Source organism: Triturus cristatus, chromosome 5_1 (genome assembly GCF_964204655.1).
Source record: "Triturus cristatus chromosome 5_1, aTriCri1.1, whole genome shotgun sequence".
In the NCBI taxonomy this organism is placed as follows: Eukaryota; Metazoa; Chordata; class Amphibia; order Caudata; family Salamandridae; genus Triturus; species Triturus cristatus.
Window position 1 is genome coordinate 162,783,518 of NC_140587.1, and position 21,200 is coordinate 162,804,717.

Genomic DNA, 21,200 nt, shown 5'->3' on the forward strand with positions numbered 1-21,200 from the left:
GCTCTCCCGGATCAGGAATCCAAGAGGCTTGAACAGTTCGGTAAGAAGCTGTTCTCTTCCCTTAGTTTGGGACTGCGGTCCTTGAATACCGCTTGCCTCTTGGACACCGCTTGCCTCTTGGACCGTTACTCTCACTCCCTGTGGGATATGGTGGAGGACGTGCTGCCCCAGTGTCCGGAGCAGGCCCGGACATGGCTCACCCAGGCTCTTGCCGACGGGCGGGATGCAGCGCAACATGCTATCCGATGTGGACTAGACACTACGGACTCGCTGGGTAGGGCGATGTCAACCACGGTGGCGCTCTGCAGCCACGCCTGGCTGCGGTCCACGTCTTTCTCAGGGGATGTCCAGAGCACCCTCATGGATATGCCCTTTGATGTCAGTCGCCTTTTTGGCGAAAAGGCGGATAGTGCACTGGTGCGCTTCAAGGACTCCCGGGCTACGGCCAAGTCCTTGGGCCTCTCGGCCGCGCGACCGCAAACTTCCGCCTTTCGCCCCTTTCGTGGCCAAGGAAGGGGCGCCCCCTCACGTCCGCTTAGCCACCAGACGCAGACCCAAACTGCACACGGTTGCGGACGTGGATTGCGCCGAGGCGGTACTGGGGGACAACATGCCGGTCAGTCCACATCTGGCCCGGCAGCATCCGCCTCAAAGCCCTCCTAGTCCGTGCTTTCAGGCCCATTCGAACGCCAGTGGGAGGCAGAGTTCGCCATTACCTGCTCCACTGGCGTTCCATCACGTCGGACAGGTGGGTGCTGCAAATCATCCGAAGGGGCTACTCCCTCCCCTTCGAAACGACCCCTCCAGCCATGCCACCGCAGTACCACCATATGTCGGGGGATCACTTGAATCTTCTGCGGGAGGAAGTTGCAGCCCTCTTGGCCAAGGGGGCCATTGAACGCGTACCTGGTCCAGAAGTAGGTCGCGGTTGCTATTCCCACTACTTTCTGGTTCCCAAGAAGGGCAAAGGGGGCCTGCGCCCTATCTTGGACCTCAGGAGCGTCAACGTCTTCCTCCGGAAGGAACGGTTCAAGATGCTCACTTTAGCTCAGGTTCTGGCTGCCCTCGACCCTGGAGACTGGATGGTAGCGTTGGACTTGCAGGACGCTTATTTTCACATTCCCGTCCTGCTGGCCCACCGGCATTACCTACGGTTCACGGTGGGCCAGGAGCATTTTCAGTTTACCGTGCTCCCCTTCGGCCTCACCAGTGCCCCTCGGGTGTTCACGAAAGTGATGGCGGTGGTCGCAGCTCATCTGCGTAGATTGGGGGTTCCGGTCTTCCCCTATCTTGACGAATGGTTGTTGAAGGCGGGCTCGCCCCAGGCAGTCGTCTCCCACCTCCAGACTACGGCCGACCTCCTGCATTCACTGGAGTTCACCATCAATGTGCCGAAGTCGCATCTGAGTCCCTCCCAGCAGCTCCTCTTCATCGGGGCAGTTCTGTACCCGGGCTTATCCTCCGGAACAGCGAGTCCGGGATATTCAGGCTCTGCTTCCCATCTTTCGGCCTCTATCCCGGGTTACGGTCAGGTTGGTGCTGCGGCTTCTGGGTCTGATGGCCTCCTGCATCCTGTTAGTGCATCATGCCAGATGGCGAATGCGGGCTATGCAGTGGGCCCAGCATCGGGGCAACCTGTCCGACCACGTCCTGATCTCGGAGGGCACTGCGAGACAGTTGCAGTGGTGGCTCACGGACTGCGATTGGGTCAGTGGCAGATCCCCTCCCTACCCCAACCGGAGCACGTAGTGGGATGGAGGGGCCACATGGGAGAGGCTGAGATCAGAGGCCTCTGGTCTCCGGCGGAATCCCGGCTCCATATCAACCCATTGGAGCTGCGGGCGATCCGGCTTGCACTGAAGGCATTCCTTCCCTCTGTTTGGGGAAGTGTAGTGCAGGTGTTCACGGACAACACTACCGCCATGTGGTATTGCAACAAACAGGGCGGGGTGGGGTCGTGGGCCCTTTGTCAGGAGGCTCTGCGCCTCTGGACATGGCTGGAACATCAGGGTATCACCCTGGTGGTTCAACATCTGGCGGGCTCTCTGAACGCCAGAGCAGACGAACTCAGCCGCCGGTGCATGATGGATCACGAGTGGCGTCTCAACTCGGACGTGGCTCAAGGCCTCTTTCGGCAGTGGGGAGAGCCTTGGTTAGATCTATTTGCCACCGAAGAGAACGCGCAATGTCAGCAGTTCTGCGCGTTGGCATTTCCAAGGCGGCACTCGCTCGGGGACGCCTTTCGTCGCGAGTGGAGTTGCGGTCTGTTGTACGCCTTTCCGCCTACACTGCTTCTGCCCAGAGTGCTGAAGAAGATCAGGCGCGACCGGGCCCAAGTCATCTTGGTGGCTCCGGATTGGGCACGAAGGTACTGTTATCCCGAGCTACTCAGTCTGTCGATCGATCCCCCGATACGTCTGCCTCTTCAGGAGGTCCTTCTGTCGCAGCAGCAGGGGACGGTCCTCCACCCGAACCTGTCCAGTCTCCACCTCCATGCGTGGAGATTGAGCGGCGGCAGTTGATGCCATTTGACTTGCCTCCTGAAGTCTGTGATGTTATTCTGGCAGCCAGGCGTCCCTCCACAAAATCGTATACGCCTGCAGGTGGAACAAATTTGTGGCATGGTGCACAGCAAAGGCTGTGGATCCCCTTTACGACCCTCTTTCTGAGGTTCTCCTCTTTCTCTGGCCCAGCAGTGCTCTGCTCTGGGCACCCTGAAAGGTGATCTTTCTGCTATTTCTGCCTTCTTACGGCTTCCTGATCAGCCTTCTCTTTTCAAATCCCCTGTTGTTTCTCGCTTTCTTAAGGGCATTACTCACATGTTTCCTCCTGTTCCTTTTGTAATGCCTCAGTGGGATTTGAATCTGGTATTGACTTTTCTGATGTGTGCTCCCTTTGAGCCACTTCATAATTGTCCTCTTCGTCTTTTGACGCTTAAAACTGCTTTCCTGGTGGCCATCACCTCTGCTAGGAGGGTGAGTGAGCTCCAGGCTCTCTCTTCTAAGCCTCCTTTCCTTTCTGTCCATCCGGACAAAGTTGTTCTCCGAACTCGTCCTTCTTTCCTTCCTAAGGTTGTGACTGCCTTTCACATTGGGCAGTCTGTCACTTTGCCCACCTTCTTTCCGCCTCCGCATCCCTCGAAAGGGGAAGAGAGGCTCCACCGTCTGGACCCAAAACGGGCACTGTCCTTCTATTTGGATCGCACCAAGCAGAGTCCGGGTGGACGACCAACTCTTTGTGGGTTGCGTGGGCGCTAAGAAGGGGCGAGCGGTGCACAAACGGACCATCTCTCGGTGGGTCGTTTTGTGTATCAAGGCATGTTACTCCTTGGCTAAAAAAGACCCTCCTGTAGGGCTGAGGGCCCATTCTACTCTGGCCACTGCGGCTTCCACTGTACTGGGACGGGGAGTCCCCTTGCAAGACATTTGTCAGGAGGCTACTTGGGCTTCGCTGCACACGTTTGCTAAACATTATTGCCTGGACAGAGTTCTGTTCTCCAGGACTTTCTGGTGTGATCTTGGTTCGCAGACCCACCACCAGGGTTGGTATTGCTGGGTATCTATTCTAAGGTGAGGAATCTAACTAACGTGTTTCTTTCAGATGAACAAGTTACATACCTTCGGTAACGATGTATCTGTAAGAAACATTAGTTAGTTAGATTCCTCTCCGACCCACCCATCCTCCCCGCTCTGCGAACCGATATCTAGGGTTGAGGTTATCCCTTTCAGGGCCCTAGAATTTTTTGGCACCAGTGTCTGTCTCTTGCATGGCTCTGCGTTCCTGGCGCGGAAAGCTATGTACAAGAACTGACGTAAGCGCGCGAGGGCGGCGTCTAAGTACTCCGACGTCATCCCGGCGCACGACGCCGACGACAGACGCGGAGCCGCAGACGACGCCTAGCGACACGCAGGGGAATTGCTGACGAAAAACTTTCCGGATCCAGCCTGACGCCTGGGGATATTCTAAGGTGAGGAATCTAGCTAACTAATGTTTCTTACAGATACATCGCTACCGAAGGTAAGTAACTTGTTCGATAGGGTAAAACGTCCTCAGGCGGCGATGAGAGAGTATCGCAAGAGTGTGCGGCACACCAAACCCAGAATCTTTTCCACTTGGCCGAGTAGCATTTGATCGTACATGGAGCTAAGGCTTTCTGTAGTATTGCTTGACATTCCTCAGAAATCGTTAGCGGCCTGAATTCTGTGTGATGAGGAGCCAAACTGAGAAGTGTAGCGAACGGATTTGAGGATGAACCTATTGACCATGGTTCATGGACAAAAGATTTTCTTTTGGCTGTAACAGAAATGGAGAAACGGAGGGAATGCGTAGCCAAACATTCCCTCCCAAGAGAGGTGGAAGGCATTTCCTAGAGAGCCTGGCTGAGGAAATCTGCTGACGTAGAATCTGCATTTTTGGTTGAGTGACGTAGTGAACACATATAGGGTTGGAAACCCCCAACAGCGAAAAACCTTTTGTAGCTGTTCGTCGTTTAGCTCCCACTCGTAACACTGTTTTGTGTCCTTGCTGAGGGAATCAGCCCAATCGTTTTGAACCACTAGCACATGTTGAACCTGTATCGATATTCCGTGGACTATCAGCCATTCCCAGATCTGAGCCAGGATTGAGAGGGCCTGGGATTTTGTTCCACCTTGCTTCAGTAGAGCATGGTGGTGGTGTTGTCTGTGCGAATCAGGATCGATTTCCTGATTCTTGGCAGGAATGCTTGGAGGCCCAGAAAACCGCTGTCAGATCCAAGAGGTTTATGTGACACTGTGCTTCCTGAGCCGACCACCTTCCGTGGATCTGCAAGTCTTGCAGGTGGGTACCTCATCTGTCCATGGAAGCGTCTGACGTCATAACCAACTTTGGTTTGGTCGTGAGGAAAACAAGACTTTGAGAGAGATTGTCTCTGACTGTCCACCAAGACATTGCTGAAACCATCACCGGAGTGATTAAATTGATGTCCTCGAATGAGCCTCGAGATTGAATCCATTGAGCGTCGAGCTCCTCTTGGAGAGGTCTTATCCTTAGGCAACTGTGCGGAATCAGCGGGATAAAGGATGACATCACCCGTAACATTGACTGAAAGGTACTTTTTTGCGGACAGACCCCGCACTGTCATCTGCAGTTGTAATATCCATTCTTTTGTGGACAATGCCTTCAAGTGCTTTGTGTCCAGAGTTGCTCCTAGAAATACCATCGACCTGGCGGGAGCCAGAGAGGACTTTTCCCCGAATGATTCTTAGCCCCAAGGAGTGGAAGAGCCGGACACAAGCATCTGTTGATCTTCTGGTAGCCTGGAGCGATGGGGCCTTGACTAACCAGTCGTCCAAATAAGGGAATACCTGGTGACCTGCTCGCCATAGAAAAGCCGCCACTGCAGCCAAGCACTTGGTGAAGCCTCTTGGAGCCGACTTTAAACCGAAGGGCAGTACTCTGAAGTGATAATGGCACCCTGCCACCTCGAACCTGAGAAAACAACAATGTTTGGGGTGAATGGGAACATGAAAATCTACGTCCAGAAGATCCAGGGAGGACATGTAGTCCCTCACAGCCATATCCCTGTAGCAACAACATTCTGAAGGGTTGAGATTTGATGAACTTGTTCAATGATCTCAGATTCATTATCTGCCTTCATTTTCCCGTCTTTTTCTTTATCAAAAAGAAGTGAGAATAAAACCCCAGTTTGCGCTGATCGGGTGGCATCTCTTTGATTGCCTACTTGGCGAGGAGCAATCGGATATCCTTCTTAAGGATTTGGAGATACCGATGAGAGGTTCTTCGCGGATGCAAATTCGTAGGATATTGAACAAATTCCAGGGTGTGACTGAGGCGAAATACGTCTAACACCCATTTGTCGTAAGATATAAGTTTCCATTGACTGAAAAATTTGGAGGAAGCGGGCGGCATTGAAGTTGGACTACGGTAGCAGGGGCCTGTGGATCCTCATTGCCTCTTATTAGAGTTGTGAGCCCTTCCTCCTGATTGTGGGTGTCGACGTGCTGCTGCTCTAAAGTAGGCTGGAGTCGAGGTCTGCCGATAAGGTTGCGAAGAGTACTGGGTACGAAAGCCCTGTTCGTAATATGGCTAAAAACGCTGCTGGGGGTCAGAGAGATATTGACCTCAACCTCTACCCCGGAAGGAAGTAAACTTTTTCTTCTGCAAATTAGTTAAAGACTTAGGCGCCTCAGTTTGCAATTTGATCGACTGCAGCGCTTCATCTACATGTTTTCCAAAGAGAATCCGCCGTCGAACGGCATGTCCAAAAGCTCGGCCTGAACTTCCGGACTGAACATTGTAGCTTTTAGGCACCCCTGCCGTCTCAATACTGCTGCTCCTGCCATCTGTCTGAAGGCCGTTGAAGAAATGTCCAAAGCCACATCAATCATTTTGGAAGAGGCTCTCTCTCCTTCCGACAGCACCTCCTTTGCTTCTTTCTTATCCTTCGGAAGGAACTCCAGCAAGGCTGAGATGTCGGACCACATCTGCCGGTCGGACCTTTCCGAGGATACCCATGGCATTGGAGGCTTTGATGGCAGTGGCTGCCAAAGCGGAGAACCTTTTGCCAATGTTGTCCAATCGGCGCCCTTCCTTATCAGGCAGAGCCGCACACGGAGAGGAAGGGTTCTTCAATCTGTTTTGAGCCGCCTACATAGTGACTGAATCAGGTCGGGTTGTCAAATCAGGCACGCGGGAGAGTCCTCTGGCGCCCTGTACTTTTTGTCCAATTTCTGCACCACTGCCAGAATAGAAGCTGGCGTCTTCATCAATTTCAGGCCTTTTTGCCATAAGAAATCTACAATGGGAATGGATCAAGAGGAACGCTGCATTGTAGGCTTAAAATCATATAAAAAGCATTCTGATTGCTTGACGGGCAAAGGAAGGTCAAATCGCCTAGAAGCGCGTTCCAGCAGATTGTGGAACCCGCCGATATCTGCAGGTGGAGAGTCGGCTGGAGGCGAAGTAGGAGAAGGTGGAGTAGGGCCACATAGTTGTCCTACTCCTCATGGACATCCTGGTCCATTTGCAGTTTCCCTCTTCTAGTTGCTGGTCGTCATCCTGAGTTTGTGCAGGAATTTCCTAGGTTGGCGGAGCAGTCTTGTTTTTCTGCAATGGTAGTAAAGCCAGCGATACAGGAGTGAGAGCCTCCTGAACGAGAGGGGGCTGTGGAGCAGAGTTAGTTTCAGGATATCTCTTATAATAATTGTTCAGCATTAAAGGAAGATCAGTTACCAAGGACACTGGAATATTTATGGAGGGTTCTTGTGACTGTTCTTCCTCGTCTTTATATGGATATTGCTCCTGTAACTCGTCCAAAAATAGAGAACTGGGACGCCTCCTATCCGAGTAAGAATAGTCCCCCTACAAATAAGTTGACGGATCATCCTTAATCTCCTCTTCCTCCGAGTCCCGGCACTTAACCGTGAGTTGTGAAGGACTGTAAGCAGGACAAAAAGGGCCATCATCTTCAGACTCCTGAAAATCCAGAACATGAGTAGATGGTAGAGGAAGTAAAATAAGAGATGGGCCTGCACACCAATTTAATGAAAGTAATCTAACTTAATGCTCTATTGCTTAATGGTGTAGATCCTGTGAAGCATGCTGTCATGTGCTGGGGTTTAGCCCTAACCCCTGTGTAAACTATCATCAGATTGAGAGGAATGGGGTGACCGAAACCTACGTGACGCACAGCGGTAGACTAGAAAGTCTTCGGCAAATTCAATATGAACGTAAATTATCTGAACAGCAATATACATAAAACATTATCCTGTGAAGTTATTACAATGTAAATCAAAATATGACAAATTGTGTTAAACAGAAGTGTATATTGTTTGAGGTATAACAAAAATACTCTCTCCTTGAAGTCCTGTTAATTCACTAGCAACATGCATAGAGAGGATAAACATAATCTTCATTTCAAAGAAAAGTCCTAATGCATTTCGTGTTTTTGAACCCTTCTTCAGGGGTTAAACATGATCAAGAGGAAGTAAGTTTCCAATAAGTCCACCGTATTTAGAACTACAACAGAACAAAAAATGGCATTATGTTCATGTGTTTGTACGTGTTACATTTAGGATTTACATTTAGGATTTGCACTCTAGTGTTCAGTACAGCAAATAGCTGAGTGAAAAGACAGAATATAAACTGGTGCTGAGGTGAGGGGCATGCTGTCGCAAGCCTAATCACCAAGATAAAGTGCGGAGCGTCGTCCGGGTGAAGAAATCAGACACAGTGATGGTGAAAAAAGTCCACAGTGATACGTGAGAAATCTAGCTTCCGTAAGTGTTAATCGGTGCTCAATGGTGAGGGGGAAAAATGAAGGTGGAATACGCGAAATTAGGAGTGGTGCACTAAACGATAGAAACAGAACAGAACGTGTGAGACAGAGTTATACTCACTACAAAGCTTTTCGCAATTCTAAGAATGGCGAGAGAGTGAAACAGTTTCCCGACGGAGTCTTTAATGCTGCCAAATCTGAAATCAAAAAAGCTTTCAGCTATTAGCTACCAGGCATTCATTCAACAATTATTCTGGCACTCTTAAGGGGCACCCTAGAAATATTCCTAAGGGTGAGTGGTCTGATAAAGACCTGGGCATAATATGCACAGTACTCAAGTTGGTCAACTGAACCGTTAGGACAAAGATGGGATTAAATTAGCAAAAAGAATGACGAGAAACAGAGCAGTAAGTAAATTATCTCTGGGTCAGACTCCACAACCTTCAAGGACCGCTAACTCCTACGGATGTTGTCCATCCAGAAGGGTGAGTGTTCTGTGTAAGGAGGCCAGCTCTTTTGTGTCCAATTGAGGGGTCCCTGGCTGAGTTAAAGACGTCCCCATTTTGCCTTCAAGTGACTGCAAAGGACATCAGATTCTTGGTTCACTGTTTTTCGAGAGTTGGGGGCGGGGTTGTTTTTTTTCTTTCCTACAGAGTAATATCTCTTTGGCTGAAATTTGGTGGAAATGGGTCCTAGATGTTTATCTTCTGGACACTCTTATCATAGAGGAATTTGACATTTGCTAAGATATGCCATATAGAAGACTTAGAGATGGAGAGGGGTCAGAGTGCTAAGCTAGCTGTCATAGGGAAATGGGAGAATGGCAATGGTTGCGCTGTTCAGAAAGAATATTGCTTGTTCGTTATTAACTCCCCCAGACGGGGGGTAAGGCATTAAGCATTCACATAGGGAAATAAAAGCCACTATGTACTTTGAGCTGCCAGTTTTGTGGCACTACAATGTTGTTACTGCACCCTATGGTCATTTATGGAGAATTTACACACCACTTCCATAAGGAGTCAAGAAAGTTTCTGAAAGATATTGAAGGGAAGAATGGCTGCTTCAGGTTAGGTGCTCAGTTCTGTGAAGGTCTCATTGGAATTTTCTACTAATGGTTATTGCTTGGTTATGCCTCACTTCTTCATTCCAAATGCACAGCCTTTCTGTGTGAGTGCACTCTTTAGATTTATTACAGATCAGGTGATAAAGATTGAAGCAGAGACCTTCTTTTCTTATCCCAAGAGCCAAACAGGAAGTTTCCGTGCATGCCGGATTGCTTGTGCAGAATGCCAGGCAAGAGCCTGAACCACAGCCTACTATCTTTGCATTTGACTACACTGTTCTTGAGTACTGAACCTACAGATAGGTGAATCTTCGCTCTGGGTTCACGAACTTCGTGGAAAAGGCTATGTTTTGTATCACAAAGTCATCAAGCAACTTCGAGTGGGTGATGTGCTGCATTTTGTATCTAGAGGTAGAATGATCCAAGAACATGCTAAGAACTGCTGTATTTTTTTATGAAGATAAAATTGGACTACAGTTTTATCTGCTACTAGTGCTATTTGCAAATATCCTTGGCAGCAATTTTGTTTCATTATGTGTTTCTTCCTCACCTTGTCCTGGAGATGTCTTTTGTCTATGCCTTAAATGTATCTGTATGAGTGTAATCTGCACCAATACTGGCCCAGATTCTTATGTTATGTGACAAACGTTTTGTCTGTCTGTCCTTGATTGCTTCTGGTACATGAAGGAACACTTATTGCACAACTTTGAGTCATGCTTGATCCTGAGGCACCATAAGCAGACATCATGTGGGTCTGTTACCAACATCTGCTTTTGATACATGCTGCACAGCTTGATACCGGATGTTTTCATGGGCAACATCCCTACACACAAAGTTGGTTTTTAAAGTTTTGAGGATTTGGTGAAAACAAAATTGGTGGGAGCAGAGGGCATGTCCACCAGAGTGGCCTGAATGTCCACTGAGATGCCAGTGGAACACATCAAGGCATGGTGTTGAAGTGTGACAGCAGTGTTAATGGGCCTTGCCCAGTACTTAACTTGAACAGGTGGTTGCAGGTAGGGCTCACTGGCACTCATTTTTGGGGACTTGCACTTATTTGTCCTCATCAGACTGTGACCCAGAGCAAGAGAGAGAAAAACACAACAGGGGGAAAAAGGAGGAAGAGATGGACAGAAAAGCAGTGGAAAAGAGGGATGAGAAGATGCTGCTGGAATAAGATAAAGGGTAAGGAGTTTCTGGTGGTGGATGAAAGAGGCATGACATAGAATCAAGACGATGCAGCTTTGGTAATCTGCAACTACAACATTCAAAAGAGCCAGCTGTAGGCTTCTGATCATAACAACAATTATTCTTTTCAAAATTACGCACTGACCTAGCCACAGTATTACCTTGGGGGTTGAGGCCTTTACTTACTGATGTCCCGGTGCCCTACCTACTATGGGTCCTGAGCAACTGGGCCAAGTACCCCTTCGGACCTTGACTTTTAGTTGTGTCGCATGTTGAAAAGTCAAAGGCTTCTCGGGTGAACGCAGATTCACAACTCAATATACGTTCTGCAACAGAAATAAATGATTGCCCAGTCAAATACTTGCTTTTATGAAAAAAAGGATTATTTATATACCAACACAAAGTACAAGTAGGCATTTATAAACAATACACACAGTCTTCCGAAGTCGAGACGCTAATGTGTTAAAAGGTGACTTCCTGTGTGCCACTCCCCTCTTGCTAGTGGTAGTGGTTATTCCCCATTCACCATAGGTGACATTCAGGCTAAGCGCCAATAGTAGTCTAATTTTCAGAAGTCTGACACTTATTAAAGTAAAAAGTGTTCCAGTACCGAAGCACTATATGGCAGGCAAGTTCCCCGGGGTCATCTGGAACGTAAATCAGTCCTACCTGCACCAGCAGGATCTGAATGACCAGAATCTCTGAGCGCACACACATGTGGCTTGTGAGGGGATGCAGTCAGAAGTCACCAAGTTCCTCACATAGGGTCCTGTAGAGGCAGGGGCCGATGGTGGGGGGTGGTCCTTTATGGTTCTCCGATGCAGGTAAGTTTCCTGGGATCTTTCCCACAGGAGGGGAGGGAGGGCTGCGATGCTTCTAGTGCTGGTCCTCAGTTGGGGCTTGGGCCTGTATGGGTCATCACAGTGGTCTCCTCCTCGCAACAATGGTCTTTGGCTGACCACGCTCTGTGCCTTATCCTAGTGGCCCCCCTAGAATATGGGGTCACTATCCTCACTCTGTACACAGGCTACAGCCCGATAGGCATAGCAGCAGTTTTCATGGCTGCCCCATCTGGCATACAGGGTCAGCACATGGGCGGAGACCTCACCTGGCATATGTGGTCACCAATTTCCCTCTGTGCACTGGCTACAGCCCACTCGGCACAGCAGCCCCTTCTGGCGTACCGGGTTGCCTACTTCCAACTTGCACACAGGCGATGACTTGATCAGTGCAGCAAAGTTCACAACTCACATCATGGCGGCCTTCCTCTGGCAATCCAATCAGTGCAGCAGCGGTCTCCTCACAAAATGCTACAGGGATCCAGTCACCAGGATCCCCCACTGGACTGCGCCCCCCTCATCCTCACTGGTCTTAGCAGGCAGGCAGGCACTGGTGCTCCAGACCCTGGGGCAGGTGGTCTTGTATTTCCTAGGTGATGTCCCGTCACCCAGCTGGGAGACTGGCAGGCCCTGGCCCCCAGTCATGGGCACAAGCAGATGGAGTGCAGAGCTTCTCTTCCTCGCACAGCCCGACTGCCTGCTTGAAAGTTGGCCATTTTTGGGGAGCTTGAGCTCCCCTTCTTATAGTTCATTTCCAGGCAACAAATGTGATTTATAGTCTGAGTCGTTGAAGTGTATGTTCTGGGTATGCTTCCTTTTGAAGTGTCCTCTCCTCTGCCCTGCCTTCAGAAAGCAGTCGGTTGTAGCAAGAGCGACTCCAAATCTGGAAGCCCCACAACACAAGCCATGGGAGTGACTAGAGGTTCTCACCTGGATGCCAGGCACAGTGAAATACATATTTAATGGTTACCCAGGTAACTCAGCCCTACTCTTTGACTCTCTTATCAGCCCCATCACCTTCCTGAGATGTGCCCAGGCCCCTTTCCAGTGACCTCTCTCTTAATCAAATAGCATCTTTTGAAGTGTATCTGGTTCTCCTTTCCTCCAGTGTGTCCCACACAGCTCACAAGAATGCATAGGAATCCACACATCTGTCTGGGTGGATTCTTCTACCTCCTCATGTTCCTCCAGTTAACCCTGGGTCCAAAATGGAACACTGTCTTCTATGTATTGTACCATTCACAGGTATACATACTCCCAGCTCATGTATATAACACACACCCATTCCGCAGCACTAAACCCCAAACTGATGTAGGCCAAGGGTTAGTTAAGCACCCAGCAGCAGAACTTTAAATGAAGGAGCCTGTAGGCCTCACTCAAGAGTTACAAGTAAAAGGTCCTGTTAACTCCTGCTGATCACTATACAGTATGCTGCCACCACCACGCTCATACTGCTTAACTCGTGGCAAATGCAGTAGCCTTTCACTACTGTAAGGGTAGCGCTTTGTGAGCCCCTCCCGGTCCAAAAAAAGACCATAATCCATGAGACAGGCTTATGTCATGGCGCACATGCCTGATCCGTGTTTGTCCTTGACAACAGAAATCTGCATCAGGGATCCAGGCATCGTTGTAGTCGGGGCCCTCCTGGCAAACATACATGTCCATCACCATGCAAGGGACTTTTTCATCTCAACAAGGTAGCTTTTCTCCTATAATACACATGTCTCTTCAGGTCCATCAACAGGGTCTACGCTGAAGCCTCATGGTGGCACTGGGCAGCAATAAAGTGTTCCTGCTAGGAACGATTTTCAGACCAGGCCTACACCTGTGTAGGTATCCTTAAGGGGAGGAATCTGCAGGTGATATATCCATAAGATAGCCCCTTGAATGCTTATAGATAGAGAGATATGTAGTTTAAAGAAAATAAAATTGGTAAGTATTGTTTTAGAAAGTTGTTTCAGAACACTTCTGGAAGGAGGGAAGCACAATTACTGCACACTTTCAGTGTGTCTGGATATTTCCATGTCCACAGCACAGTTGGCAAATGTATTTTTACGTCTATTTGTGATCACTTGAATAGATCCCATCAAAATCTATATTTGAGTCATTAGGGATTCAGTCACCCATTCCTCTGGCTTCATGAATGTGGAAGGGAATGTGTTACACCGCTTCACTTGCATTTTGCTACTAGAACTATTTAACCTTTAAGAATTGGTAGTTTTTTTATTTTTAAGTTAGCAAGTATACCACGAAAATATGCTTTTCATAAAGTTTATTTCTGTGTGTATAACAAATGTCTTTTGTTTATTTTTTCAGTAATTTGTTAATTACTTTTTTCTTTCAGGATTACAAGAACACTTGAATTTACTTCAATTGATTTGTGGCTTCTTTACCATAGCCATGTTTGATGGATGCCTGCAGAACATGCTTTTCCACTGCTGTAGAGATTGTTCTTAACTCCATCTGTGCGATACACAGGTTTTGCCCCAAAGTCAAGATTTGTATTTGGGCAAGCAATTTTAATTCTTTTGACAGGTCATCCTAGACTTCGCCAGAGTTCTGCATGTAGTGGAAGAATAAGACTTCTGGGATGGACTACTACTGTGCAGCAGTACTGAGTCATTGCAAAAATGGACACATAGGAATTTATCAGTTTTACAAGTAGTAGGACCACTATTTTATATCGATGTAAGCACATTGAAAGTTTTTTATTTCCGGAGATGCCTCATGAAAGTATGTGTACTTTTATATATTTCATTATTTATACAACTTTTTTTTATTTTTGTTTTTATTGGAGAAATCACAGATAAAACATACATCACACATGAAAAAGGAATTACTGGGTAGAAGAGTTATAAAAAATTGAAAAGCTTAACTTATCCCCTTGTATTTCATATTGAGCATTAAAGTCCTCTACAGAAAAGAATCCCACAATTCAGCAAATCTCCACGTAGACCCCGACCTTACAGTATATAATTTTTCACGTTATTTAACCTTAAATATGTTGGCTTTCCATTGCTCAAAGGAAGGTTTATTCGAAGAACGCTAATTTAGCCAAATTAAAGAGCCTGCAACCAGTGTTATTATATACATTCTTTTGTGATTTCTTAAGCTTGATTCCCAGTGCTGAGAATACCCCAGTGGAATTAATTGAGGATCTGTGGTAAATACAAGGCCTAAGTCAGTACCGCAGTAATGTGAAATATCCTGCCAAAATTCCTATATTTTGGGATATGAAAAAACGATGTGGGTCCAATTACGTACTCCTTCTTGCGCACATGTAAACGGGTGTGTGTAATTTGAGGCATAATCCTACTTAAAAATGATGGCGTTCTTAAAAATAAACATTTTGTATAAAATTGCATTCGAAAAAAACTTTGCTGCTTTAAATTTTTTTAAATTAAGCCTATACTTCTGGGCAGATTGTTATAGCTTCTTGAGCTTACCACCTCGGGGTTACTTTCAGATATATATCGGTCTTGCTTGCCACATCTAGCCTAGCTTTCCAGTAGCTAACTGACCTTCGTTTATTATTCTCAATACGATTCCCCACTAACTCAAAACTCTGTTTCAAGTTATTTTAAAAACTGATGGACACGGTTAAAAGACCTAATAATACAAAATGTATGCTACCCTATACGCGGTTCAATATTCGTCCTTGTTAACCATGCATCTTGACCCATAAAATCTATCAAGCGGTAAAACCATTTATTCTACATATTTGGACCATATTGCGATCCACAAGTGGCTGTGCTAACCAGCTAATATCTTCCAGCCCAGTGGAAACATTTAAACTTGCGATGGAGAAGGATCTAAACAATTGATCCTTTCTTTTTAAAGCCCAGAGCAACGCCTTGTATCTGACTTTCTTTCTGTCCTAGTCAAACGGGCAACATCTCACAATATTATACTCTTCAAGCTTTAGGTCTATAAAGTCAAACTTAAATAATCTCCCCTAATGACAAAGAATGTGCAAGATAGTAGAGCCAACTGCCGAGATTTATTGTTCCAGATAAAAGTGGAAATCAAACCCTCCATCTGTTATTATGTAAAAAAAAAAAAACGGGTGAAGAGGAGAATAAAACGTTAAACAACTGGAGTACCGACATTTATATTTAGGCAATGCTGTCCAGAATAGTGAGGAAAAGGTGGCTCCATTTAAAGAATAAGGATTTAATACGATAAACTGAAGGTCTAAAATTCAAATCGTACAAGTCGTCAATATTGGCCCTTGTGACCGTTCCTAAATAGCGCTTAGGGTTCTGATTAATCAATTGCTGTATCTCTGGCATTAATGTATCTAAAGTGTAGTTGTATAATAACATCTCAGTTTTCCTTTTATTAGTCCTATACCCAACTAATTCCTGAAACTGAGCAAACAGCTCAATTATCCTGGATTGAAGTTCTACCCTGGAATTTAAAATGAACATAATATCAGCTTAGAGCTTCATTTTGGAGATTCCATTACAAGGAGTCTTGATTTATCTGCTCTAATCGCTATTGCCATAGGTTTTATAAAAACGGCAAATAGAATCAGAGAGAGTGGGCTTCACTGTCTAGCCCCTCGTCTCACTTTACAGATACCAGCTATCACAGAATTTACAATAAACCTTGCACATGCACCTTCATGAACATTGTGCAGTATGTTAATAAACTGTGTTGGAAACTAATTGTAGAAGATGGTTTCCCAACTGACCAAATCGAAAGCTTTTTCAGCCTCGAGAAAAAAAATTGAGTTGGAATCTGTTTAGTGTTTAAAAAAAATTCAAGAGACTCGATTAGAAAATGTGTATTTGTCAATAATTGATTGCCTGCCTGCAATGAACCCATTTTGATAGCTGTTTATCAACTGGTGTGCAATTGGGTTTAATCTATTAGCCAGAAGCTTTGTGATGAATTTATAATCTGAATTGAGGAGGCTGATTGGTCTATAGAAGTTTAAATTATCTGAATCTTTACTCCAACTACCGTATTGAAAGATTGAGGAATAGCACCCCATTGTAGAATATGATTAGCTAACAATAGAATATATAGACTCAAGATCTTGGCAAACTTTTTTTTTTAAATCGCGTAATCTAACTTCGCCACATAATTTACTATTTGCTAAATATTTAACCACATTATCCACTTCTTCTATTGTGACTGAGGATACAATAGGTAGCCTGGTTTGTTCTTCTAAAGTGGGAATGGAAAAGTTCTTAAAGAAGGCCTGCATCCTATCAAAATCATACTACATATGATTGTATATGCTTCTATAATGCAGGAGCAATTTCTTTTGAATTCCCTGGTTATCGCCAATGCACCTACCAGACTCTGTATCAAAAAAGCTCTGATTATATTTTTAGAAGCTTAATCTCGGGCTTACCATGGTAAAAAGACACCCCACATATTCACTCTCTTCTTACACTTGCTGCAAATATGCTCTGTTGCTCTGAATCATCACTTTTTAATAATAATCCTGCATATCTTTCTTAGCCTCCTCATATAGGTGACTGTTATAACTATTTTTACTATGAAGGAAGTTCTTCTGAGCTTATCTTAGACGATCCACCACATGTTGTCTTTCTAATATTAAATCCTCCCTCATCTTTAGATGTAATAATCGTCCTCATAGTTGCCTTCAAGGGATCTCGGACTACTTCCGGGTTGTCAGTAGGGGTGGGCGGAATTTGCGTAATCGCGTGACGCAAATCTCCGCGAAACGGTAAAAAATCTCCGCGAACACGCAGAAATTCCGCGAACACGCGGAATTGCTTGTTCGCGATACTTTTTTCCTGTTCGCGATCGCTGTTTGCGTGCTCGGGGTGAAATATCTTGCGAACACGCATATTGAGAACGCGAACAAGCAAATATTTCGCGAAGTCGCGGAACGCAGATTTTTGGCCAATTTCGCGTTCTCCGTGGAACGCGAAATTACCCAAATTCCGCGAACGGAACGGAATTTACCGCTCAGGCCTAGTTGTCAGTGTGTATATTTAAGAGGGAAAAATTTGATTTTTCTCCCCATTTCTTCCACCAAGTTCTCATCCTCAAGTAATGATGTATGAAAGACCCACCTATCTAAAGGAGAAGTTTGTTCAATGTTAACTGTGTATTTCTACCATAGCATGGTCTAAATGACCAGTGGGGTGACTTATGTATTGCTGAAGCATCGTTTTCTCAGAAACCAAGAAAAAATCCAGTATAGCCGCAGATCTGTTTCTGGCTGAAAAAACGGTGTAATGGCACTGCATAGCCTGCAATTCTAAACCTAGGTTCTGAAGAACATTAAAGTCACCTCCTAACATAACTGGACCCAGAAGAACTAAAAGTGATTGAAACAGCTCCTCCAACAGTTCCAGCAAATCTAAAATAGGTGCTTAAGCTGTTGCCAATATACAACAAAAGTAGGCAATTGATCCATTAACCCAGGTCCACGTACTATATTTATACCCTTGTGAGGCGAGAATATCTAACTGTAAAAGATTAATAACATAGATACTCGCACCTCTCTGCGCATAATTTGCAAAAGAGTGAAACTGAAATGCAGACCACGTGGAGACATACTAAAACTTGGCGATTTCGAACACTGAATATGAGTTGCTTGTATAAAATATGTATGTGTTGGGTGTTCCAAGATCCTCCTCTCTGCTGCCAGCTTCTTGAGCTTATTATTTAGTCGATTCACGTTAAGGGAAAGAACCTTTAGCTTGTTCTTCCCATTGCCACCAAGTATATATAATCATGATATTAAAAAGTACATAGTGCATAGGGCATATCATATACTTAAAAGGGCTGCTACCTCTGAGCAGTGCTCCCCGATAATAAAATGCAAACCACACTGAAAAAAATGCAATACGTTCAAAAAGCAGGGAAAAGTACAAAGATTCATACATGCTAGAGTGCTTGCATGCATCAAACATTCAATTCTTTTTTGCCCTCGTTCTCATCTGCACTAAAGGGCCCTTGCATCTCTGCAACCCTCTCTATACCACCATATTCTAAAGAATTTTTCCTTAAACAGTGATTTCGCACTTTTTTTCCTTGTCATCCCCTGAACATGTCCCCCCTCCCAACTGCCATTCCCAGCCCAACCCACCCTATTCTCAAAAACCACCGGAGGGACAATGCCTGCCTCCTCCCCACCGCCCTCCGGAGGGTAGGGGCGGATCTCTCCATAAGTGGATGCCATGACACTTCACACTGGGCTTCACAGAAGGGCAGGGGCTACCCCATCATTATTGTGAGCTTAGCATAACGCCCTCCCAGACTTTGAAATTGTCTACTATAAAAACCCAACATTATTAACTGGTCCTTTTATCGGACTCTTTCTATTTTCAACGACAATCTAGCCATTTAGATCTGTCGCAGTAAATTTATAGATAATTAGATTACCGTCTCTTAATCGAGCTCTCTGCACTCTGAATTGATTTCAGAAATGCGGTGCGCTTTCAACTGAGGAGAAAAATTTCGAAGCTTCCTTTATAAAAGATTTTCATCTTGGACTGCTGCACAAGTTGATCCTGTACGCCTACTGACTTAAATGGATCAAACAGGTTTCTAAAGTTTGGGCGTTTCTTGGCTACTGCTGCTTTCATAGCTGGAAAAACAGGAAAAGAGAACTCTCCCGTTGCACCAAATGATTTTGGTTGCCTGGCTTTGAATACCATCTGTTCTTTTATATGAAAACCCCAAACCAAAAAGTTCACCAACACTGTTTGTGTTGACTGATTATTCTAAACGTGGCCAGGGACACAATGTGCTCTCATGATTGTGAGGTCCATTGTCGAGTCGGGCAAAATATATTTTTGAACCAGTTTCTGAATCAGCGGGAGTGCTCCTTCCCTGCCTTCAATATATTCCGGCACTACCACAAAATGTAAATTGGAGCAGCATGAGTGATTTCCTATTTCTTCTTGCTTTTCCTTTACATCATTCATCTCCTTTTCAAAGTCTTCTGTATTTTTCTGAAGCTGTACCTGTTGATCTTTGAGATCAGATATTTGCTGTGCTTCCTCGATCTGATCAGTGATAAATTGATAAGTTTAGCTTCAATTCCAACTAGTTGATCCTTCAATTTTGCCCACTTCTGCTCCTGCAAGGTTTTGAGTTCTCTTATCTCCTGTAGAATTCTCTCCAACAGTTGTGTGGAAGACTGGGGAGCAGTGGAGGAGCCTTGAGCAAACTCCATTGAAATTGCGTGGGTCCGAAGCAGGGCTAAAACCCTTAACGTCGAACAGGACATTGAGCTGGTAGAGCTAGTCGGGACAGACTGGCTAGGCCGATGTCCTGCCTTCTGTAGGAGTACCGAATCATTTGTTGTGCTGGCGCTTGTAAGTGAAGTTGTAATGGTTAAAGGGGGGGCTTGAGCAGCATCGCTGTCTTTGACCATATTGAGTGTTTAATGAAAAGGGAATATGCCTGGCGTATCTGGCTTTCTCTGGGCAGTTTCTCGCCCTGGATTTGAAGCCCATCATCTGTCCCCTTACTCTGTGAGATTGGCTGAGAGTCATCCGGCACTGTAGGCGATAGGGTTTGACGATGTATCAGATCTGGCAGGACTCGCATTTGGAGATCTTTCCTGAGTTTACGTCTCTGTGTAGTGCATGAGAAGACTTTTCGATATTTCGTTCCCGTGTTCACCAGCTTAGAAATTGCTTCCCCACTGCCAGGTCAGCCTACTAGGTTTTTGGAGTCCATATGGAGCTTGTTCCCATGAGAGGCATTGTGCTGACATTTTTTTTTTCATATCTGTATGGGAAAGAGGCGAAAAAATATCACACTTCACTTCCCCCTAGGCAAGCAGTATTAACTCTAGAAGCAGTCACATCTATTAACCACAGATTAAATAGTTTGTTTCCCAAAAAAGAAAATTACAGTCTGATCAACTTCACCTTTCTCTCCCTATTTTAATAACAGTCGGGGGGCTGCAAATGAGATGAATCCAGACGCTTTTAATGGTCCCACAGTCCAACGTCTAATGCGCTTTCCCCACCTGCTTCCTGTTCACGCTATACTCCCCACACATCCATTCCTCCAAGAGAGAACACGAAGGGGGTTAAATATCCCTTCTACCAGGTCTTGATTTGCGCTGTTTTTCTACGTTATGGCAGTTTTGAGAAAGGTTTAATAAGATGACATTCATATTTTGGCCATCGCAGCTGGGGCTAATCAATTCACTAATATCAGCCCCGGGTGCTTCTATGTAGTGGGCGCGATGCCCAAGCCAGCCGCCCCACCCTGCCCATTTCTCCTTCTCGGCGTCTCCGCTCTGCAATGGTGGAGAGCCTCGCCCCCTGCTGGCCACGGCCGTCAGATGCAGCCAGCCGGCGCCTCTACCATTCCCACTTACAGAATTTACAACTTAAAAGCATATTTTTGGATGCTCTGCTGAGATCCTTAATGCGGCCTGCAGTGTGAGCTTTCACATTCATATCTGTGGCCATAAGACACCGGGGGAGAAGGCCAGCCCCAACAGCACAATGCTAATGAAAGGTACTCAAGTGGGCCGACTGTTATATTATTCATTATTTGGGTGATGTCTGGCTCACCTCATCCCACATTGGAATAGCCTGTTTAGTATGTGTTGCTGCGACTCCTGCTGCTCCTCCTCATTCTTTTGTTCATTTTGTCTCCAGATAAAATTGACATTTGTAGTTCCACATTAACAGTTTCATGCTTATTGAAATATCTGAGATTTGTACGAATATGGTTTCAAAATATGTATTCGGTGAGCTGCCGGGGCCAGATTGTCTGTCTCTTCCCATCCTGTGGGCATGTAGTATGAAGCTCCTTGCTCACTTGACTATCCTGCAGGATCCAGATTACCTGCGCCTACTCTGAATTCTTCAAA

General features: G+C 45.9%; 1 protein-coding gene across 5 annotated transcripts in view; it reads left to right on the forward strand.

Moving 5' to 3' along the window:
• LOC146830516 (uncharacterized) overlaps positions 1 to 20,220 on the forward strand; it is a 387,783-nt gene extending 367,563 nt beyond the window's left edge. For all 5 annotated transcript variants that reach the window (XM_085604713.1, XM_085604715.1, XM_085604712.1 and 2 more), the window contains one exon: positions 13,713 to 20,220. The gene's annotated coding sequence lies outside the window, so the exon portion shown is untranslated. The remainder of the gene's footprint in view (positions 1 to 13,712) is intronic.
• The last annotated feature ends 980 nt before the right edge of the window (positions 20,221 to 21,200 follow it).